General features: G+C 38.2%; 1 long non-coding RNA gene across 1 annotated transcript; it reads left to right on the top strand.

Annotated features, from left to right (window-relative positions):
- Positions 1 to 1115: 1115 nt before the first annotated feature.
- On the top strand, positions 1116 to 17313 carry LOC111941506 (uncharacterized). Its single transcript, XR_002870063.2, has 3 exons — positions 1116 to 1173; positions 12749 to 12839; positions 14727 to 17313. It is a non-coding gene; the product is annotated as an uncharacterized LOC111941506 (long non-coding RNA).
- Positions 17314 to 27166: the final 9853 nt, after the last annotated feature.

Here is a 27166-nt window from a genome sequence, read left to right on the forward strand (position 1 = left end):
AGCCGGGTCATGTGACAGGGATCCAAGATGCCTCACTTCAGTGCCATCCAGAACTGTAGCCTCACCTGCAGCATCCCACAGACAGACTAACCAACTAATTATAGATTCATCAGGTCATTGAGTGTAATAGTTTCTTAGGCCACGAAGGTCCTTCAGGGAGAAGGATCAACACCTTCTGATTTTTGGTCAGTTACTGGACTTGAGGGTCCTTCCCCCGCATCACCATTATCATCATCTACTGGCCAATTGGTTTTGGTTTTGAATTTCATGCCTCTCATGGTAGGAGCAACAGACACTGGCTTAGGCTCACTGTCTGGTTTGGCTGCTGGTTTGGGCTCACTGTCTGTTTTAGCTGCTGGCTTGGGCTCACTGTCTGTTTTAGCTGCTGGCTTGGCTGCAGCCTGAGTGACTGGGATAGCTGCTGATTTATCTCCCTGCCCTACAGTATCTAGCAGCATGTGATAAGCATACGCTAGGGTCCAGCTTATTGCAATGATATTCTTCTCCTTGGAATTGCCATAGCAGTTCTCTTCCAGATATTTCCCTACTTCATCTGGGTTCTGAATTTGTTCACATGAAAATTCCAAGGCTGGGAGATCAGAAAATTTCTGTAGAGTCCAACCCATTCTCTCCCATTCTCTACACCACTCAGGATTTCCTACTTGAGTCAGCTTCTGGGGCAGGGGTCTCACTAGCTCCTCTGGATATCTCAGCCCTCACTCTAGACAAGCTGAAAACTTGTACCAAGGAAGCCTACTAGATTCAGGGGAAACTGGATATTCTCAAAGAGGGACATAACAGATTCAAAGGAGAAGAAGGAAAGAAAAGGCTGAAAAGCCTCATCCCCTGCTCTTCCTCTAATAAACTGTGTGCAATTACCAATAAACTCCCAAAATGTCCTGCTGGGACTGGGAGGCAGGGTTGGACAAAGAAACCATAAGCCAAACATACCTGGCAGAAACTTCGGTACTTTTATGAACTTCCTATAAATCAGGATCACTGGGCCCAGCACAATAACTATTCTAATCCGTGCCCCTCTACTGTAAAAGAGGTAAAACAGAGGTATTAAAACCTCAAAAAAGTCTAAGGACCAGAACCACATGAAGGACTCCACCCCAGGAGACATTATGCATCCAAACAACATGGCTACTGACTACTTTATCCCAGTACAGAGTAAGTACAACCAAAATGCAATTAGTAATCAGTACACGTTTTTTCCACTTTCTGAAGCCACGTGTTGGGCACCAAGAACTGTATTTGTCCTAGTTCAGGGCAAATTTGGGAGAGAACCTCCAAATGGGGTTCTCCCAGAAAAGCAAAATTCAAATGGCCCCTCCCCCCAACTGGTTCGGGAAAAAAATATTTCCTTGAAGAGAAGTGGAAAAAAACTGTTTATTTAACAGAAATTGAATAATATTAAACAATAAAACCTCTCATTGTTCGATGAGATGGCAAATCAAGGAAGAAAAGTCCTTTTCATGTGGTGTAGCTCGGCCTGCTCACGTGTTTATCAGTCCCTCTGGTGCTGGAAAGTGCCGAGGCCCAGGCCCCGGTGGGCCACAGCTGTGAGCTCCTGGGGTTTGGCTGGGTGTTCAGTCCAGAGCAGGTTTGCACAGATCCAAGGAAAAAAGGAAAAAAAAGTCCAGTGAACTCCTCAGCTAGCTAAAACTAACTAACTGTAAAAGAGGATCTCTGTCCTGCTGTCTGTCCATGCTGCAGACACCACAGTCCAGGAGCAGGATGTGGGTGAGTGATGTTTGTCCTCAACACAAACTGCGGCTTCTTCTTCCCTCTGCACTCTCAGAGCCAGTCTTAAAGGTGCAGAGCTTAATATGTAACATAAACCAGGGAACTGGTATCATAAAGTCACCTCAGGGCAGCAAGTTATGCCAGATACTCTTTGAAAATATGTAAGTCTGCAAATAAAGCTGAATTACTACCATTATTACCATTACTACAGCTACACATTTTTTTTTGTTTTCAAGAATAATCTTCAATGTCATTTCTATATTTGACAAAGTTGTTCAGTAAGTGAGGCCAACAACAAATAACAGTACAAAAATAAAAATTGTCTAGAAACAGCAATATTAAGAAAATAACTCATATTTCCAAGGGCTAAAAATGTTTTATTTCTAACTCTGAAGCATTAACTTGCATTACTGACCATGCTTAGGCTCAGCTACGGAATTTTAGAAGTAGAATGCAATTGTTTTCTTACAGCAAATTCACTTAATTAAATAGATGAAAATACACCAAGTCTGTGTTCAAATTTAAGCATATATGATGAAAATGTGGAAAAGGTGTTATTGGTGGATCATAGAGTATATTGTAAAATGTGTCAGAAAGCATGATGTACTTTGTTATTAATACATGTTTGTATCAATAATAGAAAAATATTAATTAACGTTTAAAACCCCAGCAATTTTATTTCTAAGGGTATGGATGTCTGGGTGTGCAGGGAAGTATGTATAATGCTTTCTGGGACAGACACTCTTTTCTAAATAAAGGTTGGGGGGAGTTTGTTTTCCAGAGCTCCTTTGCAACAATTTTAAACCTAGTCAGTCATAGATACATTTCCATGTGAATTAATGATTAATTCAACTGGAGTTGAATACAATCCTTTATGATGACTGTGAATCCTGTTGTGCCTTTTGGATGGTACAGAAACTGTCAATTCTTCAATGATTTTTGGCAGCATTCTGCTTGTGTTGCATCTGGTTGAAGGTTTTTCATAAGATCTATTAGCGCTAGCCATTATGAGAGCACTGTTGCATAGAGGCAGGTGCCTAAACATAATTTGCTGATGCTGTAGCTATGCTGACATACAGAGCAAGGCATTCCCTATGTGGGACCCTTAAACATATCCATCTTTGCATTTTCCCCTGTATTGCACCTTCCCAGCAGCTCACATGTAAAGCTGCACTTGCTGTGAATATGATTTTGTCTCCCCTGACTAGTGTCACCTGGTCATTCCAGCTTCCATCTGGCTCCACATAACCAATATTTTCAAAGCAGTTTATTACATGTTTTGTACAAATTTACTTTAGTGGGAGTAATTGTTACTGCCAATTCACTATGCCTTCTGTCTAAAAAAAGTCCATCTAGATTTTGTTTCTTTCTTGTAGATAGGAGCACATATAGTAATTACTTCTCTTTCCCATTTCATGGAAGCAGCTGTTCAGCCTGATGATGTCAAATGTCTGCATACATAAACAATTACGTAGTATATGTTTAATCTGGAGTGTGCACAGTGCACCTAATATACTTGCAAGCAAGCACACCAGGGTGCAAAGTGCTGCCTACAACCCATAACTTCTATGTGAAAGGCTAGCTTAAGAGGGTAAGGCCACGCATATGCTACATTGCAAGAAAAGAGCAGAAACACTCAAAAGCATTGCAGTATGCCACAAGTCCCTTTTAAGAGTTCCCAATTAATATGTCTCTCAGTTAAACACAACCCGTAAGAAACAGCCAACTTGTAAGGTGTGTAAATGCTGAGTCTTATTAATCCTGCATTCTGATCATATCCCTACCCTCCTTTTAAATTTATTTGCTTGGCTCTAATAAGGGACTTTCTGCAGTGAAGCTATTTTGTGTTACACCAGTAGTTCACTTCAATGTTAGAGCCAGTACATTTGTCACATGGTATAGTTCAAATTAAAGACATTATGCCACCTATGCTGCTGAGATCAGAGCAAACCTTGCAGAGGGAAGTGCAGCCACTAGGGTTTAGTCCACTAAGCTCCAGTGGCAGTTTCCATCACCTTGTCTATCCATTGACAGTTGGTTTCAACAGATTGAAAAACCAGTGATCAAATGCATGTGTGCTTCAGCTCAGGACTGAGACCATTATTTTAATAAGTAAATGCTCAATGAGCTTTTATAGTATTTTGTTTACCCATCAAAACCATGTGTGCAGTCTGACTGTAATTTCATTTTCATTTATGATCAATCAAAATGTGAAAATTATTTAGCCTTCAAATTTTATCTTTTTTTGTAGGAAAATAAAATTTCATTAAGCCTCCCCAAAGGATACTACAAAATGAGATCAGATTTTCAATAGAAGTTATTCATGTTTACTTAATTTTTAATATATGTTAAGTAGATAAAATAAGCCTCTGTACAGCTGCCAGCACACAGCTATGCACCGTCTAAGTGCACAAGAATTAATTTCCCTGACTGTCAGCATACGAGAATAGTATCAGTGTTGCTTGTAGGGCAAAACTCTTGATCTTTCTTATCAGATCTATCTTATCTGGTCAAAATTGTCTTCCACAAATATTCCCCCAAAACACTCAGAGAGTTGTGCAGCACCACAATACAGGCAAGTAGCTCGGGTATGGAACCGGACAAAGATAAAAAGGATTGCTGTTGCACAGTTTGTGAGATACCTACTAAATATGGTGATTCATGTGGGAGCTGTTTTTTAGGGTTTTGTTACAGGAAAGGCTCAGTTACATAGGGAAGCTAAGTTAAGGAGAAAGGAGATACCAGGCAGAAGCTGAAAAGGGTCAGGGACAAAGTCCTTTCTCATTTTTGCCTTTGTACCTTTGTACCTTCTCCAGACACCACTGGGATGGATCTGGTTTCAACTATGCTTCTCTGAAAAGGCAGTATCCCATTGGGAAGTGGTGGTATAAAATCAGATAGAAACCTACTCATTTTCAGCAAAGTTATAGTGGCAGTATTTACCCTAGGTAGAGAAGGCAACAATGGTGATTCCTCAAATATGACGCTACTGGAGAGCGTAGGTTACAAAACAGCCTTCTCCTACAGTTTTCAGGATTAAACTGTGCCCATAGTAAATGCTTAGCTACAACTCAAACCTTTTCTAGCTAACTTGAGGCTTTTTAAAAAGCAGTTTTTCTTATCTCAGACCAACCATTAGGTGAAGAACTGGAAGCAGTGAGAGAAAAAGGGATTTATGTGTGTGCATCAAAAGGAGAATATATCCTTTTGCGAATTATTTCCATGGGTCCCCTATGTACAAATGAAGAGATATGTGATGTAGCAATTCATTGTTCTGACATACATTGCAATCATGATGTGCAGTTTTTAATGCATCGTGTTACATTAAGCTTAGCCCATGGTTTAACACCATGTAACATAAATTTCTGTGAAGGGAGTAACATAACATGATACTGTCTTTTAAAAGACACACACGATTTTTTCAGATCACCTACTTTTTATCCATGAGTGCCCAATCCAAAAATCAAGGTGGCAGATGAAAGTGGATTGAATGAGTATCCACAAACCAGAGTATTTATCTTGTGTAGTTTTGCTCACTGCTACCTGTAGTCAATGACTCCAGTCAATTTTTATGTTGTAATGCATGAGCAAAGTTGATGGACATATTTTTTTGACACCCCTAGTTAGATTTTATTCAGGGTCAATCAAGGGAGACCTGACAGCTGTTAAGACTATAAAACACACTGAGAATCCTCACAAGTGTTTATTTCTCAATAAAGACAGGAGCTTTGATTATGAACCTGTCACTAACCTTATCTCTTTCTGTCCTACCTTGGAGGGAGGTTTTCTGTTTTAATTGATGGTTTACTTTAAAATGGACATATCAGTGTGAATGATTCTCCTTTGAATTAAATAAAAAAATGAACTATTGATTTGACAATAACTGAATACAATAAAATATCCAGTGAAAGACCAAATTCATATCTGAAGTTTAAAGAGCTCACAAAATAAAGCTGCATGTGATGGATCTCTTCAGAAGGAAAGAAAAATAATTACATTTTATATATTTATGTATACTTATAATTTGTTTATCTCCCCCTGAATCATTAAAGTCGGAATTTTTAAAGACTTTTCATATACATTTCTTGAAACCTGTCTTCGATGCTTTCTGTATTCCTAAGGTATTAATGTAGATTTTAATTTAATCCTTTTTGTGATACAGTACTGAACAAAACCATGGCAGCAACTGACATCTGTCTGGTGTGGACTGATCACATGGTTCAATGCAAAATTTAAGTACTAGCTAAGAAGATTCCTCTGGTTTTTGGACATATTGGAAACTACAGTTTTTATCACTCGGGATGATGTTCTCCAATGAAGAAATAATATTTTTACCAGTGCTTATCAGACAGGAACGTGTAGGTAGCACACAATGGTGGACGACAGCAAACTGGCTGCCACCAAATAGGCAGATAATGATAATATCCCTTATGGTGCTGCATGTAACATTGTGAATGCTTCTCACAAGTCAGTAAAATAGACAAATAGTACCTGTAAAGTGTAACATCAAGATGAAACAGTATTAGAAAGTCTAAGAGAGATAAAAAATGTATGCTTTTAATAAGACACCAATCTTTATTTGACAGAGATAAACATGCTGTCATGGTAGAACTTGATGCTGTAAAACAACTGGCAAAAAAATTACCCTACATTGTGATTAAAGTTTAGCACTCTACAATATCACTTTAGCACATTTTAAGTAGTTTGCAAATTGGTAAGTTGTTGTTGCTAAATTATCAAAATGTAGAGGCTCTGGTGAGTTGTTGTAGTAATCTGTTCATCTGGCCTAAGTTATTGGATAGATCTATTAATCATTGGAAAGGAAGTGTTAAAATAATTACTAATAAAACCTGCTGCTGGTACAACTGCTGCTGACACTGTAAGTAGTAAGAACATATTGGTTCTGTAAAAGAAATTGGATTGCTAGGTGAAATAAACTTATTAAAAATATATAACTTCAATGCTGGAAAGGTCAGGGTCAGACACGTAGAAGTACAGAATATAAGTTAGACATATGGAGTGAAAAACTTTGACATGGGAACATGTAGCCCCAGAGAAAGACTGTGGGGTTGATTGCTAACCAGCTGAGCATGAGCCTGGCTATAACGTTGTGGCTGACGGGTAGCACCCGTAGCAGGTAGTACCCATTAAATATACTGTCATTTTTGTATTGTGTTGGAGTCTTAAATATCTAGAGATGTTGAAAGGGTGAGGCTCTGGCTGAAGTCACATACCCGGTTTTAGACTTTTAAAAGGGAAGAAGAGCTTGTAAGGCTCAGAACAAATCTCTGGGAGTAATACAGTACCTGAAAACTACAATCTATGCAGCAAACCGCAAGAAGTTAGTGATAAAAGAAGGGAGTCAGTTGGTTTCTAACCCACACAGAGAAGGAATTTCTGATAGCAGAAGATTAACAACACAGCAGAAAGAATAAATGGCAGATGACAACAGCAAGCTTAAACTAGACAAATCAGAATTGAATTAAGGAGAGAAATTTTAAATACTGGGCAACATATTTTAAATACTGGTTAAACTACCAATGAGAGATGGAGGTGTTTAAGATTGGATGTTTTGTGTAAAAAGAAAGCTTTGGCTTCAGTTGGAGGAATCGGTGTGTATGTTTTCAAAAATAGCTAGATATTCAATCAAGGGCTGGAAGAATGGGTGTTGGGGTCTTTATGAATGAAGTGTGTAACTAATCACCTGAAATGACCAATCAGGTTCTGGAAGAACGTGTACAGAGGTCTTTATGAACATCAAGCTGCACAAATTTGTTGCAGAGCTGAGCACAATCTGAACCTTTGAACTTTAGGGGCAAATGAGAAGGCTTAATAGGCTTACGAGTATGAACTTCTCTGCCCAGGGTGAGCTTAAAGCTGAATTTAATGATCTTACAAAGCATGATGCAGGGAGAGTACATGCTGAAGGGGGAATATGCGGTAGGATGTTTGGGAAGTCTATACCTTCCTAGTACCTCAGACAATGGGGAAAGGAAAACGCAACACATAATTAGGAGTTTAGGATTAATAGGAGGATGCATACTCCAAAAGCTGGAGAGAGACCCCACAGATATGTGGCCCTGTGGACTCTCTCTCTTCTTTTGATGAAATTGATTTTTGCAGGACTCCTCTGTGTCCAAGGTGGACACTGGCCTGTGTCAGTGTGACTTTCTGCACAGCTTAACTGCAAGTTAAGTCACAGTAGAAATTAGCATGTGAAATCTCTACAAAGGCTAATGTTGTAGAATCATAGAATGATTTGCGTTGGAAGGAACTTTAAAGACCAACTTAAACCATGGCACCATGCTACTATGGGCATGGACACCTTCCATCAGACCAGGTTGCCCAAAGCTCCATTCAACCTGGCTTTGAACGCTTTCCAGGGATGGAGCATCCATAGCTTCACTGGACACCCTGTTCCTGTGCCTCACCACCCTTACGGTAAACAATTTTGTTCTTATATCAAATCTATACCTGCCATCTATTAGTTTGAAGCCATTCCTCCTTGTCACTATACCCCTTTCTTGAAAGTTCTTCTCCAGCTCTCTAGCAGGCCTGTTTTAGGTACAGGAAGGTGCTATAAGGGCCTTGCTATGGAGCCTTTTCTTCTCCAGTGTGAGAAACCCCAATTCTCTCAGGCTGCCCTCACAGGAGAGTTGGTCCATTCTGATTATTTTTGTCTCCCTCCTCCAGACTCATTCCACGGCATCCATGTCTTTCTTCCTCTCAGGGCCTCAGAGCAGGATACAGCGCTGCAGGTGGAGTCTTGGGAGTCCAGAGTAGAGTAGCAGAATCCTTTCCTTGGCTTAGTAGCCATGCTGCTTTTTATGCAGCCCAGGACACAACTGTCTTTCTGGGCAGCAACTACATGTTGTTGGGTCATGTTGAGTTTCTCCTTCACCAGCGCCACTGGGTCATCTCCTTAGGGCTGCTCCCTATCCATTGTCCACCCAGCCTGTACTTGTGCTTGGGACTGCTGTGACCTACATACAGGACCTTGCTCTTGGCCTCGTTGAACTTCATGAGATTTGCATGGGTCCAGCTCTCATGCCTGACAAGATTCCTCTGGATGGCATCCCCTCCCTCAAGCATTGTGTACCATATAGCTTGGTGTTTAAGGAATGTTTTTTGTTTAGCTTAAGTCAGTGAGTTTTAAACAGAATGTGTCACTCAGATTTACAGTACTGTGTGATTTAATCTGCTGTTTGCTTGGCTCTACTGGATCAGCATGAGCAGCTGGATTTGCTGGAGCCCTGGTCTGCAAACTGTGAGCTTTCACCCAGATATGTTGGACCAGAGTTGGTTTGCTTGGTAGCTGGCACAGTTTTGTGTTTTGTCTTTAGTTTGGGAAGAAGATTAATAACACTGATGTTGAGTTGTTGCTAAGTGGTTTTTATCCCAAGTCTAGGCCTTCTTTCATTACGATGTCCTGATTGATCTAGTGCACAAGAAACACAAAGCAGAAGACAAGGAGGCTGCAGCTATCAGCAGAAGCTACAACTCAACAAGATAAGAGCAGCTGACAGCCTGACTGTGGGGAGACAGAGAAAGAATCCAATAAGGTGTTAGGAAATCCCAGCCCAAAAATCACCATTGGACTTGAAATCACATGAAGAGTGCCTGAGGGCAGGTGCATAAATCACGAGGGTCTAATTGCCCAGAGGTTTTTGTCTTCTGGGTCAGTTTAAGCTGATCTGTTGCTATATCACTCTATTAAATTATTTGTTTTTATACATCTGACACCTGAGACTCTGCTGCAGAAAACCCAGGACAAAGCCTGAAGGAGGAAGTGTACCCAAGAATGAGTGTGTGTGCAAGGATCTGAAAGGGAGCCCATCAGCCCCACTGGGAACAGACTCCAGTCCTAGCAAGGAAAGCCTGGTGGTGGGTGTGGCACTCCTTGAAGGTGAGAGAATTCTTGGGCTGTGGCTTCTCCTTTAACACTTTGTGTTGTTTACCGATGTGCTGAGAGTGCACTCAATCCTATTGTGCATGTTGCTGATAAAGATATTAAACAGTGGCAGCCCCAATACTGACCTCAGAGGAACATCACTGGTCGCCAGGATCCACTTTGACAGCAAGCCATTGACTACAACAATATGTTGACTACCCAGACAATTCCTGTCCACCAAGTGGTCCATCCACTCAGCTCTTCTAAGTGGTTTCCTCTATCCCTAAAACATGCTTGTCAAAATGCGTACACATAAACTTAGGAACAAAACTCAGCTACGGGATCTGAAGTCCATCCACTGAGAACAAACTTAGTGCTGAAGTCCCTCTCCATAACTGTTAAGGTGCTTTTTTTATGGGAAGGAAGGGGACATAGAGATCTTTTTAGCTATTTCTTACACACAAGACACAAAAGATACTATAAATAATTACATAAGAACTTCTTGCTGTAAATGTATATGACATACTGTTTTTACTAAAATTAGCTTGATCAAACTAGTTTAATGGGATTTTCGTATTTCTAGTCTTCAGTGAGGGATAAAAACCTTTCTATTTTCAGAAACGTAATTTATTATTTTTAATATATATATAAAACTTTCAAAATACATACTGGAACAATAATTTCTAATATAGCAGAAAAGATGACCAAACATGAGGAAACCAGGCTTCTAAAATATTATCTACATCAGAGTTATACTTTAGTAGCAAATTTCATCTTGCTTAAATGAAGCTGAGTCATGATGTTTGATTCATACAGTGTAAGTTGGATAGCTAAAACTGTTTGGATGATTCATGTCCTACAAATGGCTGAAGCTAGATGAGATGAATCCAGACTGAATGCCTAAACTGAAAAAAGTGGCATGCCCTCAACTCAAGTCTGTTTTAGTTCTTGGTATGTTTAAAGTTTGTAGACACTGTATTTCCAACATTAACTTAGGGCAAAATTCCCCTAAGCACACAAAGACCTCAGCAGTGACCATGCATAGCATGCCACACCTATGACTGCTTTAGAAATTTCAGCAAGGTTTTCTGTCCCTTCCTTATCTTTGGAGTCATAATTTGCTGTTGGTTTAACTCCACAGCTTAACCCACATTGTCCAGGATTTAGTATGATGTGGGTCAGTGCACAATTTTTGCTGCCAGGAAATCATCCACATGGAGAGCAAAGAAAGTATTAAGTATGGAAAAAACTTTTAGCCTGTACATGAAGCTTTGTGTTTGCTACAGTAATTCCACATGATTGAAGCCAAGACAAGGAGTAACAGTGCATCTGAGTGATTACGTCATTTTCTCTCTGTGAGAAAATATTCATAGGCAAAATAGTCTCAGTATGTGGTTAGAGATGGCTTCCACCTTGGAAAGTTCCTTCTTGCCTGGTTATATGGATGCTGTCTTAGGAGACCTTCCTGGGCAGAAAGGGGAATTCAAGGGAGGTGAAAGCTCATACCACTGACCTACTGGTTAAAGCAGCAGCGCCAATGCATTTAGGCTTTTAAGAGAAAAGATGTAGCTGTCTAAATCCATTAGAGAGTTCAGACAGGGCATCCTGAGTATGAGGAAGTACCTGAAAGCACATCAGCAAAGACACTGAAAGGCTGAATTTGATATGGTTTTCTCACTGGTACTTTCTCAAGTGCCCTGCTCAGTTTGTAGCTGGAGGCATGTAATGCCCCAGTGAGTGTACCAACAGCCCAGTATCCAGTGTGCTTTTGGGAATTTCTAGAGGTACTGAAAAGCTAGAATTAAAATAGATATTTCTTTTTAATTTAAAAAGCATGTAAAATTAATTGCATTAACAATAAAATTCAATTCAAATGTAAAACACTTCAGCCTCTAATAGAGGTTAGATTTTCTCAGTATATTTAAGTATACTAGAAACATTCTCCTACTCAAAGAGAGCTACTTGGCAATTAGAAGAAACACATTAAACTTTTAAGATCAACATGGACTTTATTAAAATACTTATTATGTCTTACAAATCCAGTAATGTACACTTTTTCATGTAAAAACTACTTTTTCTTCCTTTACCATGGTGCTGATATTAATTTATGCTTGCTTTTCAGATATTGTTCAGAAATGCCTTGCTTTCTTTCTTTTAGCTGAACTGGCAGGTGCAGTGCTTTTGTCATTTAATTATCATTGCTCATGGAAAATTCAGAAATGGCCTGAAGACTGAAAATGTGTCACTGTTTTGTGTTCTAATTTAAGAACAAAAATAGTGGAGAATATGGACAAAACCCTAATAGTGAGAGGTCAGATTTCCAAAGAAATTTTGGTGCCTAGAGATGGAGACAGATGACCAGTGGGAGTTTCAAAATCCCTCCTACAGATTAAAAGTCTAACTCCTATTGACTTCAGGGTAAATGAGGCAGTAGCCCCTATAGGCACTTCGGATAATTTCACTAGCCATTTATCTGCATGTTAGACATCTAAGTATTAGATTGGAGACAAGAAGTAATCCCTCAGTTCACTAAATGTATCCCCTTCTTTCATTTAGTAATCTGGCTAGTTTTAAATAAACTTCCTGCTTACAGGGAAATAAAGGGATGCCATATGTTTAAGACAGTTAAATACAATTAATTTTAAATCAGTTTTATGCCTTTAAATTTATTTTTAATTTCTCCCCCAATGCATTTTGATCCAAACTCCAAATAAAAGGATCATTTAGGAAAGAGAAGTGTTTTGTCATTTTTGTGGGATAATATGTATGTAAAATGTAAAAGTCTCACAAAGTAGAATGACTGTCACACTCTCATTGTGTATATTTATACGATAAAATAAAAAAAATACATTGAAATATAGCATATGTACCTTGCACATATAATTACAAATCAGCTTGTGTTAATTATTGTGCCAGTCAGAGAAAACAAAGTTGGTACTAAGTACAAGTGCGAAGAAGATTGAAAATTAGCTATTTAATTTTAGGTTTCCTTATCACTGTTTTTAATACTGATTGTAATTGGAAGAATATGAGTACGTAAAGACTAACAAGAATATAAAATATAGCTGTGGAATACAGTCATAATCTCTTAAATCTGTTTTTTTCCAGAATGACAAGAAATGTTGTACCTTGTCCTCCTGATTATTGGACCAGACCTATGAAGATTTCTGTGCCATAATTAATGCAAACATAACACAATGTAAGTGACCTGTTTTTTGAATTTATGTTTACCCTTAACTCTGTTCCAGCTTATTACAGGTAACATGCGCTGGTAACAACCCATCTTTAATCTTTTTAATCTTTGTGTTACACAAGTAATAAGACTGGGACCTCTGAATACTTAAGTCCTTGATTTTTCAGAACCCTTAACACATTGCTCCTCTGTGTAAATCTGGCAAATAAAATAGAGGAAAAACAACTCTGCTTAAGGAAAGGGAAGAAGACAGCCTGAATCTCATACCATCAAGCAGAAAAGGGCATATACATGATGAAGCTTGTATGTATTATCACTGTGCTCTGCAAAAGCTTTTCTTAAAATTGCAGGGAATGTAGATCAAATCATGTTGTAAAATAGGAGAAGAAAAATAACGTTTGCTTCTTTCCACTGACACTCAGGCCAAAACATTTTATCCCTTGGTTTTCTAAATCCTATTGCATCTTGCTGAGAAAACTGGGAAGAGCAGGGAAAGGCAGGGAGCTAAATTTTCTTAGTGAGTGCATGAATAGCAAGACCTGTGTGCATAACTTTTCTTCGCCACTTGGAAAATTGCCTCCTACTGCATTTGTTTGAGGCTTGAAGAAAAACCTTTTTTATCTCTAAGGGTTATATAAGGCCTAAACTAGTATTTAATGGTATGGAAACAATAATGTGACATCCTTCCAGTAAATACAGCTTTGTGGTGTTCAGCATGTTTTACAGTAATGGCGTTACTTAGTCATTTATTGGTGTTGTGAACAGCTTGAACGGAAGGAAAAAAACTGCAAACAAAACTAAACAGGTGCACTTAGAGGAGCTGCCTTGTCTGAGAATTGAGAAATATGATCAGTTTTACTATACAAACTTCTAGCTGAATATGACAGGGCTTGCTTGGCTTGATCTCCTCCATGCCAGATTTGGTTTCATGTATAAATGCTTGAGTGTTTATTTACCCTAAACCATTTCATTAGAATTAGTGGCTGCTCCAACATTTGCTAATTTGCTTTATTTAATTATGAAGTCCTTGTTTAGCCCCATTTGTCCTCCATCAATCCCTATTCCCTCTGCATAAGGGAGTGTGTGGGCCACAAACGGCCCTTTTGGTTTTCTCTGAGCTAACAGAAGAACAAGAGGGACCTTAAAGCTGCCCTCACTTGCCAGGGTATCAGTAGCTAGCAAACAGCCACTAGAATTTTGGAAGCTTCTGCTGTTTTAATTTTAATTTGGTGTTGCATCAGCCTAAAAGCAGAGGAAGTAGAGCTCAGGGAAGCCTGGCCAAATTTGCAGGAGTTTGAAACATTTGTAGGAGGAAAAGGAGCACTCAGTTCTTTCCTGCACATGAACACAGAGCAGACTTAATCTTATCATGCAAGACCTCTTCTCTACTCAACAGCTGCCAGCATGATGAAAACAAGGTGCTCTTCTCTTAGACACAGGTTTTTGTGTGTAGGCCAGATTTTCTGAAGTTTCTAGCAAGCAAGTTTCCATACCTGGGACCTGCTGTTGTGCTTTGGTGGGGGTTAATCCATATCACTGTAGCAGTCCTGGGATGTGAGATGATCTGTCTCAGGGAATCTGATAGACTTTCACCTCCTGGGGGCTTTCCTGAGGCTCTTGGGGGGGGTCTCTGCTTCAAGAACTAGTGTTGCTGTTGATGTGCCAGTGCTATATGTATTGAGGGAAGATCTTATCTCTGTCAGCTCCCAGGCACCATCTGTGAGATGTAGCACAAATGGAACATAATGTCTTCTCACACATTTTAAAATAAGAGACCAACAACTCAAATTTTCTCTCTCATGTCCCAAGGAAGAGCTTGTGTGTTAAAAGCTCCAGTATAAAGTTTCTGGATTATGAAGTATGTATTATTTATTATTTTCATGCTTGCAACAGTTTGACAGAAGAGAAGAGGAGATGACAACTGAAGGGAATAAAGAAACGAGAAGAGGTACATTAAAAGATCGTGAGGAGCACTTTGTCAGCTTGTTCCTGCTTGTATACTGCCTTGATTAGATGAAATACATGTATACATTTATTCCATGCCAGAAGTAAATGATGGTGATACATAAAGATTTTACAAATGCAACTTGGAAGTAAAGTAACTATTCAGAGGTGAAAATGTGAGCAATTATATAAACCATGTGCCTTACTGTCACCTGTTTTGTGCTTTCCACTTGTGTTTAATGGAAAATAGCTATTGAAATGTTTTGAAAGTATTTTGATAGCATTTAATGGGGAAATTTTTGCCCCTCCTCCTCCACCCAGCACAAGATACTAGTAAGTGCAAATTCAGGTAAAAGTGGAATCAGGTCAGTGTCTTATCTGGCTCATGGAAGCTTTCTTCCACAGAACAATGTCTTAAGACTTCTTATGTCTAATAATAATAACAACTAACATTATGCTCCTCTGGAAAGAGTTTTTCCCTTTGGAAGGAGGGGAAACACCTGCTGCATTTTACTAAGATAACTTCTTTGAAAACAGTGGCATTCTTCATCTGTTCCATTTTGGCAATCCCCAAGCAGCCAGCTCTCTTTGGGTGAGGGCTCCTTGCAAAAAGAGAGAAAAAGGAAATCAATTCAGTAAAGCTTGAGAGATGGAGAGGTAACAATAGGCAGTCTTCTAGGGACAGATCCCTCTTTGGAGTAAAATGCCTCAGCTTTTCCAGATTTACAACAGTTTAAACCAGAAAGAAACTCCCGTTTGAGCACTATACTGCTCCCTTTGGGAATAAGAATAGACCATTTCAACACAGATATTGGAGGAGATGTACAATCTTTGCTTCTATTTATAAAGTGTAAAAAGAGGCAATCTCTTCAAATTGTGGGAGTTTATCTTGAAGTTTATATGATATTCTTTCATAAATTGCTGTTGTAGCAAGAAATTGAAGTCATTTATCAGCAGGTATTGGAGATGTTACAATGATGCATTATGATACATTTAGCTACCAATATTTAGCTATCAATATGATACATTTATCATCAATATCTAGCCAATACTACCAATGATTTAGCAGGAGAGGTTAGATGAAAATACTCTGATGTATCATTAGGGAGACAGAGTGTCTGGAATGAAACACTCAAGTATCATTTATATTTCTTCTGCTACTGTGTCCCAAAATTGCATCACTGCAGACCAGGGGGAATTTTAGGAGTGTGTCTTCCCTTTACAGGTAGGAAGTTTTGCCTTCTTACACAGAAGTTTGCACAGTTCTGATTCCTGATATTACCAACATCCAGCTAAGTCATGATATAACTTAAAATAATGTGATTTGAGCATACACAGCCTATTTCATTACTTGTGTTATTAATTATTGTCAGACAAAGGGAGGTAAATATTTCAGGTTTACATTTTGAGGTTTTTTTGTCCAGCCAATTTTCAAAAGTATCAATGACCATAAAAACAAGTTGATAAAGGAATTAGCACTCCAAATCCTGAGTATAGAGCACTCAAAAAGAGGTGCTCAAACAAATGTCAGAATATGTTGGATAAAATGGACTCAGGTAGGCTGCCTGTCACATGGGTAGTCATTTCTCTCACAAGCGAGCTGAAGTATAAAATCTTAAAATCACAGAATGGTTTGGGTTGGAAGGGACCTTTAAAGGTCATTTACTCGAGTCAACAATGAGCAGGGACATCTCCAACTAAATCAGCTTGATCAGAACCTAGTCAAACCTGACCTTGAAGGGTCTCAGGGATGGGGCATCTACCCTTCCACATCCTCTTTCACATTTTTCTCAGCATTTCAGCTCATGGCTGAATAGTAAGCTATTGAGGACAGTTAGCTATCCATGAGTGTATCATTTTGTAATTGAGTATTGGATAGCAAAAAGTAGGCAGCCATGAGTAGAAGTTGTAAGTAGCACTCCTGCTCTCTGGAAATGAGCAGTTCAGTTTAGTGAGGACAGTCACAGAAAGAAATAGATCCTTGTATGACACTGGAGAAAATCATTGGCTCAAAACCACTGGCATGTGTGTGTGTGTGTCTGCACAGGGAAGTGGGAGGTAGGGCAGAGCAAGTTCTGTGAAGGTGGAATGGTGCACTGCTCCACACCCCGCATCCCTGGAGCCTCCAGTCCAGCCCAGAATGGCTGTCAGTCTCTGGCACAGTGGAAGCAATGCCCCGCACCCTGCCCCAGGAGACCAAATCTGGGGGTGGTGGGTGGCCAGACCAGATAAAAAATATTGTGCAGATATGCACACAGCTGCCTTGCTATTGTCCCTGGATTTTGAGACAGCTGAGACCATGCTGGATCCAAGGTGGATCCTACATCCTGGTTTTCTCTTTCTTTTTTTGTTTTTTTCCTTTTCTTCTCCTAATTTCCTTTACTTGAAATCTAGGTAATTTAAGGTTGGATGGGTTAGAGTTTGTTAACGCAATGTTTTGTGAAATACTTTTTTCTGATTGAATGTTTGTTTTAAATTTTGCAAGGTTCTGGATCTTCTAAAGATTGCCAGTAAAGTTTGTTTTTTAACCTCCTGAGAATTTTTGTCAAGTTGTCTTTTGTGCCACCTCAGGGAAAATTAGTACCTTATGCCACTTTTAAATACTCAGTGCTCAATGAGGGCTGGGGCTTTACACCCCTAATTGCACTAAAGACTTTGAGGTGTTAGAGCATGTCCAGAGAAGAGCAGCAAAGCTCGTGAAGGGTCTAGACAAGTAAGTTATATGAGACGCAGCTGAAAGATCTGGGTTTCTTTAGCCTGGAAAAGAGGAGACTCAGGGGAGACGTGATCATTCTCTACAACTGCCTGAAAGGAGGGTGTAGCCACATGGGGATTAGCTTCTTCTCACAAATTTGTGTGCAAACAGGCAACAGAGCCAGAGGAAATTGGCTTCAAATTGAATCAGGGGAGGTGTAGTTATCAGATATCAGAAAAAATTTCTTCATTTTCAGGCTGCCCAGGAAGTGTTTAAAAATAATGTAGATGTGTTTAGGAACATGGTTTAGTGGTGGACCTGGTAGTGTTAGGTAAATGATTGGACCTGATTATCTTAGAGGTCTATCCCAACCTTAATCATTCAGTAACTCTCTGATTCTATATTTCAATTATGTGTACACATATTAAGACTGCAGCAGGTTATGTGGCAGTACAGCTGTGTCCCACTGAAGACAGTAAAAACATTCTTGTTCACATTAATGCTTGTCCCTATTATCATTTGACATCCCTAATAGCCATTCAACATCACACATCACCACGATTCCCAGAACAGAAACTCTGAAACAGGTTTTCCTCTAATGTATTTTTAATTAATTATGCTGAAGAGAAGAGAATGTATTTTCAGTAAGTTTATTCAGAGTCCTCCAAAATCTCTGTTCAGTCCCAAAGTCTCTGAGCACCTGATTTTGATTACATGCAGCTTTATTAATTAACAGTGTACAGACAGTAACTTTCTGTAGTCATAAAAACAATTCAGATATGCAAACCTCAAAAAGATTATGAGAATCTCAGAATGAGCTGAGTAAGTAATGTGAAACCTAATCAAATAAGTAATGAAAGTGTAAGGAGAAAGCGTGTATCTCAGGGAAGTTCTAAACTAAAAAATGGCTGTGCTTATCAAAAGAAGGCAAGGTTTTTGTATGTATCTGAATCCTGATGATAATCAGGAAGAAAATAAAATGCCATCATATTTTTTTTAGCATAATAAATACTTTCCCTGCTCTGGAATGCTGTCCTCAGTTCTACTTGCTGAATCTAAAGACACATTTGCAGAATTAGGCTAGGTCTGTACTGCACCAGAAAAAAAGAGCAGAAGGCAGCCCAGAGCAGGGACCCCAGCAGCAGATTTTTCTCCCAGCCTCCAGTAATACCACTGTGCCTGCATGTGTTCAGGCTTAGCTTTTCACTGCACTCAAGGCAGAATGAGCTGCAGCTGAATCCTACCCTGTGGCATTATCCAAGTCCAATCTTATGTCCAAACAATGGAAAGGTGAAGTAGATTTGACTCAGGCTCAAGGCTGGACATGGGATCAATGTGGCAGTGTTGGTAGAGCCCTGGAGAATGAAAATCATTAGAAGAAAATGCAGGCAGTGAAAAACCCTTGCATGCAGATAAAAGATCAAGGGATTTTGTTTCTTTTCTTTTCTATGAAAAAAGGACGTGATAAAAATATTTAAATTACAAATGGCCTGTACAAGATGTTTTACTTTCTGTCTTACAGCACAAATACTACAGGGCATGGAAATAAGTAGACAGCAAATTCAGAATGGTGAAAGTTGTTGGTTTTTTTTTAACCTGGCAATTAGCTAAACGGTCAATGTCACAGGATATCAGTGAAAGCAGAACTCAGTGGAAGAATTAGCTTCTGCTTTGAAAAACTGAATGCAACGTGTTGATGCCAAAGAGCTTTGGAAGAGACATGAATTTTGAGCTTTGAGGATTAAGCTAGTCTCTGGATACTAAATACCAGCAGTTAATTCACAAATTACTTTCACAAGGGGTACATAAGCCTGCATGTTCCTCCTGTTCATATTACCTTCCAAAGCAGATGCCTTTATGGACAGGGCACCCTAGTTTAGACTGGTAGTTATCATAATTGTTGCTTCTCTCATAGTTTAAATTGTTTTTAAACATTGGAAAGGAGTGCTAGTTTGATGTTAAAAGCAAAGGACAAATTGTGGTAGCTGCACATTATGAGTCATGAAGAAGTGACTAGAGGTGTGTTCACTTTACCATGATTCATTACATACACTTGATAGGTATGAGTATTTAGAGCAACACCAGAAACAAGATGCCCAGCTGTTTAAAACTTTATTCAAGAAAAGCAGCTCTTTGTGCTACCAGACACTGATTCCACAGATGAAAATTATTGAATCAGGCTGAAAAATCTCACATAACGTTTTATGTTGACCTGACACTTGGTAGAGGAACGTTTTGATGAAATGTCAAAGATAGTCTTCTGATGCTGGATTAAAAATTTTGGGAAACAGGAATGAAGCAAGAGAGCTGCAACAAAGGCCAGGGAGCACAATATGGCTTCCTTGCATTTGCATCCTGGGCTCTCATTAAAAGAAAGCACAGAGAAAGCAGTGACATGGTTTTGTTATACTTTCAGGGTATGAACCTACAAAGTGTCCTTGGGTCTCCCTGCTTATACAGAACTGTTTTCTTCCACCAATGAGCAAACCCCATATTTAAATGGGTGCTTTCAACCGTGGGCAAGGCTGTGGGTCACCATCCATGTGGCGTTGACAGACCAAAATTAATTCAGTTTGACATTCTCTTATGATAACCTTGGTTTTGAGTTAAGATAAGGGTTGACTTTATTTTAAGAGAACTTCTGATCAGATTAAATTGTTTTTAGTGTAATTGCAAAAGCACTAATGAAAAGGACAGGCAAAAAAGAACAACATATCCTCAGAGAGCTGCATGCTAGCATTTAGTTAGAAGAATTTAAATCAGTAATGAACAATTCGGGTTTGCTGCACACATCTCTAAAGTATATATTAAAACATCACATTCTTCAGTCTGATTTGTTTTTTTTTTTTGTGACAACACAAATTAAAATTACATCTGCATTCTGTTTTTTAAAGGATAGTTAATTCACAAACTTACAGAGATGTGTGTTATTTGGGATTCTTCTAATAGTACCATCTTCTGTAGTCTTAAAATACATAAAATACATGGGTTGATTCTGCCAATTAAAGTATGTGTACTGTCCAAATGTACAGCTATATAATTATGTTCTCCTTTTCCTGTAGAGTAGGATAACCATTCATGTGAAATGTGCTCTTAATCCAACTAAATACCATAGATACAAATGAAGTTCAGACAGCTTTAAATATGTGTTGTGCAAAATTCACAACTTTATCCTTCTAAGATTTTGTTCCCCTTTTTTTTTAGCCCAGAAGAACACATACAATATTAGTAAAATAATCTTTTGGTACATCTACAGGGACCATTTCTGATATAGAATTAAATTGTGGTGCAGGCAGAGTCTTTTATTACATTTACATGACCCCATAAAGATAACTTTAATAGTTCCCCATAGAGCAAAATCCTCCTTAATTTTGTTAATTATTTCCCCCTAGTTATGCTTAGCTATGTCTTCCAATTCAGTATTGATCTTGAGACTGAGATCTGTCAAATACTTAGCAATCTACTTAAATTCCCATCCGGGAAAAAGGTTTAAGGGACAAATACTGGACAGAGCTGATGCTTTAGAATTGTAACAATAATTTTAACCAGAAATCCTTATTTTCTGCCTTTATTTTATTTTTTTTTTAATATGCTGGTAAATGAGTGCATATTACATTGCAGAAATAAAGAAGTATTGAGGAGCATGATTTCTGTCTAGAGGTTCTAAAATTGCTTTTCACTAATTGGCTCCTGAGTCTATAACTGGCAGTAGAGATTACAGACTCCACACCCCCACAAACGAGATGGTCACAAGCTAAGAGCCCATCCCACTCTGTCTGCTTTGGCTGGCCTTTAGTGAACAGTGAACACAGATCCCTGGCAAAACAGAAATCAAACATTTGTGTAACTGATGAACTGATAGTCTCGTCTCATGCATGGAATTCCTAGTGCCTAAGGCAGTTTTTAAAATTGCATCAGAAGTGCGTTTTCAAAGCAAATTTCTGACCATCACTACTTGCCTCGCTTCACATTACAGGTGGTGATGGAGTGCACAGACTGGATTCTCTTGGGATTTATAAACAGCAAAAGATGCATGCCAATTTCTAATGAGCATTCTGTCCATGTGAGCCTAGGATGTCTTCATCTGTAAGAGCTGTTCATTTTAGAAGCAGGTTCTTCAACACTGTTTCATGTGGAATATCTGTTCTCACTTTGCTGCTTGTTAATGGAAATGTATTTTAGAGACAGATTCTGCCATTCTTGTGCTTGTTTGATAATCAGAGTAAGAAGCTGTAACTAATCTCTACATTATGTCAAAATCCAAGGGCATTCTGCCATCTACTCTCCCATCCCACCCCCATTCTATCCATGGTATCTCATTATACACGGCAGGAAATATCCCAAAGAGAGGGACAAACTTACTCAAATCATCTAGTCTGAGCTTTTGAGATTCTGAATTGTTTATGAGAACATAATGCTATGACAAAAAAAAAATTCTCCCTGAAACCAAAAAGCAACAAACCAAAAAAATGAAGTTGCTTGGCCATATTTTATCAGGTAAATCAGGTATGAACAGGTGTACATTCTTGATTTTTTTCACACTGAGTTGGTGTAGAAGAATTTTAGAGCCCTCTGTGCTCCCAAGAGCAGTGTAAATGCTCCCTGCTAGCACTGCCACTACGAGGCAGTGCCATGCCAACCTTTGGCGTACCTATGCAATGCTGTCAGTATTCTCTTCCTCCACTAGTTCTACTTTAAAGGGCCTCTCACTCAGACCCTCTGGCTTATGCCCAAAGATGTGTTTTCCCCAGCAGTACAGGTGGATCCTGTCAGGCCTCATTCCTGTCATACCGCCTCTAGCATGGCTTTTGCATCTCTTTAATCAAATAAGCCATTCACACACTCAGGTATCCATATATTTTTTAATCCTGTAACACCAGAAGAACAGAGACTGTATTCAATATGATTCTTACCTACTTCAGACCAGTCCTTCTTCACACATGAGACAGCACATCAGCTTGGCAATGCATATAAAAAATTATCTATCCTATGATAATCTATTCACTTTTTTGCACAAACTGTTCAGACAGATATCTCCTCGCATGCTCAAAGCTGGAATGCTGGTGATATTCAAAGTATGAATGTGTAGTGCTGGAAAAAACCAATTCATCTACCAGATGGCAACACTGCAGAATTAAGTATGGTATTTCCTACACAGATTCACTTTTGCTGTTTATTTTTTCTCTGTCCTTAAATAAGTACCTCTAATATCAAGAGAAAAAAAAAAACGGAGCAGTGTCCTCAAAGCAATAGTTTAGGCTAGTCTATCTGTTCCTTAACTCACTTGGATGAAACATTTGGAAGAAACAGGTATCATAGACTGTAAATTACTAAGGAGAAGGAATTAAAGCATCTTAAGAGAAGGAGGCAAGATTAATTTATATTTTGCATTAAACAAAAATTTTATGGAAAACTATGGGTACTACTAATTCCTTTCTGTAACATGAATACCATTGTTTCTGAAAAAGGAAGCTGAAAAACTGTTCTAAGTGGCACAGATCTGAAAAGTTTCATGAAAAATTACTGAGAGCATGGTTTTATATTGGAAGTAGATATCCAAGTACTTGTGTGATGCAAATAATACTAGTGAGACAGCCTTCATGTGAGGTGACTTGCAGAGCAGAGCTTGCAAGGCATTTCTAAAATTTCACATCTTGTGTTTATAACTCATGCAGGAATTCATGCTAAAATGAAATATACACTTGATTATACTGACACACCTGTAAATGTCACCTCCCACCAGAAACTCCTCCTTCTTTCTCTCCATTCAGAAAAATGGAAATTTTACACTTGAGAACTACAGAACAAGTCACTTGGTATGATAAAACCATACATTTATTGTGTTTCTCTATGTAGAAAGAAGCTGAACACAAAAAAATGCAGAAAATATTTCCAAGAGAAATCTAAACCTCTCTTTTTGCATGAAATAAAGGATTTTAGCAATTTTATTTGCTTTAAATCTGTGCCCATGAAAGCACTCCTATCTTGCCCTTGCATTCTGAACTACTCAGGAAGAAATTTTTGTCTATAATCTCATACCAGTGCAGCACTTTTGCCCTTATTTGAATTACGTAAGCAATCAGCTTCTTAGAGTGCTTTCCTCCTCTTCATTCAAGACAACAGGTATTGAAATCAAGAAAAATAGCAGTACCTGACACTTTCAATTTGGCAAACAAGTAATTTTTAAAATGAAAAATTAGCTTCCCATGCTTGAGCTCTATCACTGCTTCAACCATAGTCCACTTGAGTGCATATAGCTACAGAAATCAGAGTGATTTCCTACTTATGTGGATGGACTTATGCATGTACTTAAGTAGGGCTGAAACATCCTTAAAATGGTTGGTTGTTTTTTTTTTTCCCCAGAGTTGTATATAAGTATCATAAACTCCTCTTTCTCATTGATATTTCTGGTTTTTTGGGTTTGGTTTTTTTTGGTTTTTTTGGAAATGGTAATAAATTCATTACTAACTGTCTGGAAAGTTAACCCTAAACAAAACTGCAGGTTTTGTTAAAGCCAAGGCAGGCTTAGAAGCTCTCTAATTCAGTCCTTCTCTAGCTCCATTGCAACAGACCAACAGTACAACAGATGTCCTTTGTTGGACAAACTGCTACCTTTGTGATGTTTTACATGGAAAGCCACCAGAAAGCCCTGACTGGCCACACCACCAGTGCTCTCTTTGATGCACTTTTACCTGGCATTGGACAACAAATTCCTGTTTTCTAATGCATCTCTGCAGCCAGTAACAACATTTCTTTATAACACGTGTTTACTCTTTCATCCTTCCCTGCAGCTTTTATTACACTCAGAGAAATGATCCAGAAGACAGCTACTTCTGTTTTCAAGAAACTGGGATGATAATATCATGATAGTATCAGGTTTGAATGTGTAAAAGAAGCAGTGCCAAAGGTCATTGATGAGCAGTATCTACAAAGTTCCACAGAGATTATTTGGAGGGATTTTTGTCCCATGGAAATCTGCAAAGATTTTTCTGTGTAACAGTACTTGGCAGTATTTTTTGGACGTACCACTTGAAACTTTAAAAAAGTGGCAATGGGATTGATAGTATATGTGGTATTGATCACAAGGTCTTGCATAGGAAGGTTTACTTATGCATTCATTTTACAAGGAAAGCTTGGAAATGTAGGAATGACACGAGAGAAAGGGTGCATGCAGAGAGAAAGACTTCTCCCAAAATGTATGACATCTGCACATGCAGAAAGGGAGGCTTTGGGCTTTTGCTAGTTAGTCACACCATGGTTTCTATCATGATGACTTTAGCAGGCTTACACCAAAGCAAGGAATAATCAGAATTTGGATGCTCCTGTCTGAAGTTATACCTGATGAGCAATTTGACAATTCAGATGTCAAAAGTCTTCACACTTTCAGCCATCTTGTATGCAGGCAAAAAAAAAGCATTTGTATGGGTTTTGTGATATGCCACCTTAACTAGTGAACAATGCTCTTCTCCAGCTTTCAGAAACCAGGGATGCTTCATATTTTACATACAAATAACATGGTGCACCTTTCTGTTTCTGAAGGATATATTTTCTGTTCAAAGTCTGTCACATTTTATGCAGTGCTACATCTGTAAACATTTGATGCTCTCTACTGTTCACTGTATCTCTTCATGTTAGTATACTACACATCCTGGATATGAAATACTTTCATCAGGAATTATGTATAGATTACAGCATTAATTAAACCAGCTCTATAGTAAAGAGCCTTTATTTTATAACTTTGTTCATAGGCAGTAAGTTTTATTACATCTACTTACATTTTTATTTATCCTTTAAATAAAATTACAATTGTTTTAAGGTAAAATGTGGAACAGGTAAATATTAGTTTAATTAAAAACTGCACCCTCCACCTTATCACAGAAATTCACCAACCCCCAAATTACTGTTACAGGTACTATTGCTTTTTCTACATCTGCAAAGACCTAATCTAATAATCTGAACAAAGCAGATCAGGAAGGTTATGAATAAGAAGGTAGTTTAAGTAAATAAAAGATCCAAGGACAAAAATAATCCAATAACTGTATGTGAGCTTTCGTTAGAATGGCAGATTCTGGTAAAGTATGCTGTGGAATTTTACTGGAAAATGTCAAGAAGAAAGTATGTTGCCCTCTCATGGTATAATACAAAGTATTAAGGAAAAATATACTTGTTGGAGTTTTACAAAGACAGGTATAGTTATGTTAAAGAAAAATTAGTTCTTATTAGTGACCAGTGGAATTGTATTCAGTTAACTGGTTTGTTGCGCTTGTGTGGTGGAGACATTTTTTTCTCTTTGTTGATAGAGTTTTTAGTTTCCACTGGTCCTAAATAGCTTTGTTCTATTTGTATAGTGGTGGTTGGGGTTATTGTAACAGGTTTCTACTCATTGTAAGTAGGAGCTGGTCTGGAACTGAAAGCATGCTCACTGATTGATTGCCTGTCTGCAGGCAGTGGACAGAATCTGTGTTTCTTTTCAAGTTCAGAAAGATTCAAAAAACAAATCTAGGTTTAATTTTTCCAATTAACACTGTAAAAGAAGAGTCTAGTTTTCCTGAATTAATTAAAATACTATAATGATACAGTTTTATATTAGTTAACTAGAAGTTAATGTCAGATTATGATCTTGGTTTTATCTGTGCAAATCTAAAAGTGTTTCATTTATGTCCACAGAGTTGCTTCATTCAGGGGTAAACTCATTAGCAGAACCAAAGGAACTAAAGGCAAAATAAATACATCATTGAAAGATACAATTTAAAGTCTATAATTTATTCTAAATACTATATTCCACATCAGAATAACTGAAAAATATATGCTTCTTGTTTTCTCTTATTACTTCAGTTCTGTTATGTATTGCACTAACTAGCAATTTTGTACATGCTGTGTACCTAATTCTAATCTCAGAGATACCCAAAAGGGAAGTGCAAAGTGAGGCTCTGAATATGTGGAGTTTGGCATATCCAAACAAAGATTACAAAAAAACAAACAAAAAAACCCCACAAAAAACTACAAAAACACCAGCCTAAAATCTAGTCTTAATTTAACCTTATCAATGCTGTAGAATAAAAACTGAGATTAACTGCTCTTCGTTTTTGTTTAATACATTGGGTTTAATTCAGCCAGATGAAGAGATGCAGATAAGTATCTCTTCAGTGGGAAATTAATTCAGTGCATGACAGCAATTCATAGACTTTGATGAAATAGATAAAGAATAAAATAGGTATAGGAAAAAGGCTACAGCATGAGGAAAATCTGTATTGAAAGATTGCATAATGACTGATTGTGCTTGAGAACAAAATATTTACTCAAAATATTTACTTTTCAGATCTGACTTTGTTTTTAAGTTGGGATAAACTATTTGAAATCCTTTCCCTTTCACACATCCACTTAGGTAAATTTTTACATTTAAAATAAAATAATATACTGGGCCCCCCCTCCCCCCCAATAATACAATTTAACCTAAGAATATGTTCTATTCAAGAATATAATCTAACAGCTAAATTTAGGAAAAATCTCAGCCTTGATGGAACTGATAGACCAAGTTTCATGCCAGATCAGTGATTTCTGTATTTGAGCCAAAATTCTCTGAAGCATTTTGAAGCCTTTAACTTAACACTACTGAGAAAGACCAGTCAGATTTCTGACTTTTCTACTGAAAAGAAAATTGTAAAAGACCTGAAACATTAAAATAATGGCTTGA

Source organism: Cyanistes caeruleus, chromosome Z (genome assembly GCF_971803275.1).
Source record: "Cyanistes caeruleus chromosome Z, bCyaCae1.hap1.1, whole genome shotgun sequence".
NCBI classification, from domain to species: Eukaryota; Metazoa; Chordata; class Aves; order Passeriformes; family Paridae; genus Cyanistes; species Cyanistes caeruleus.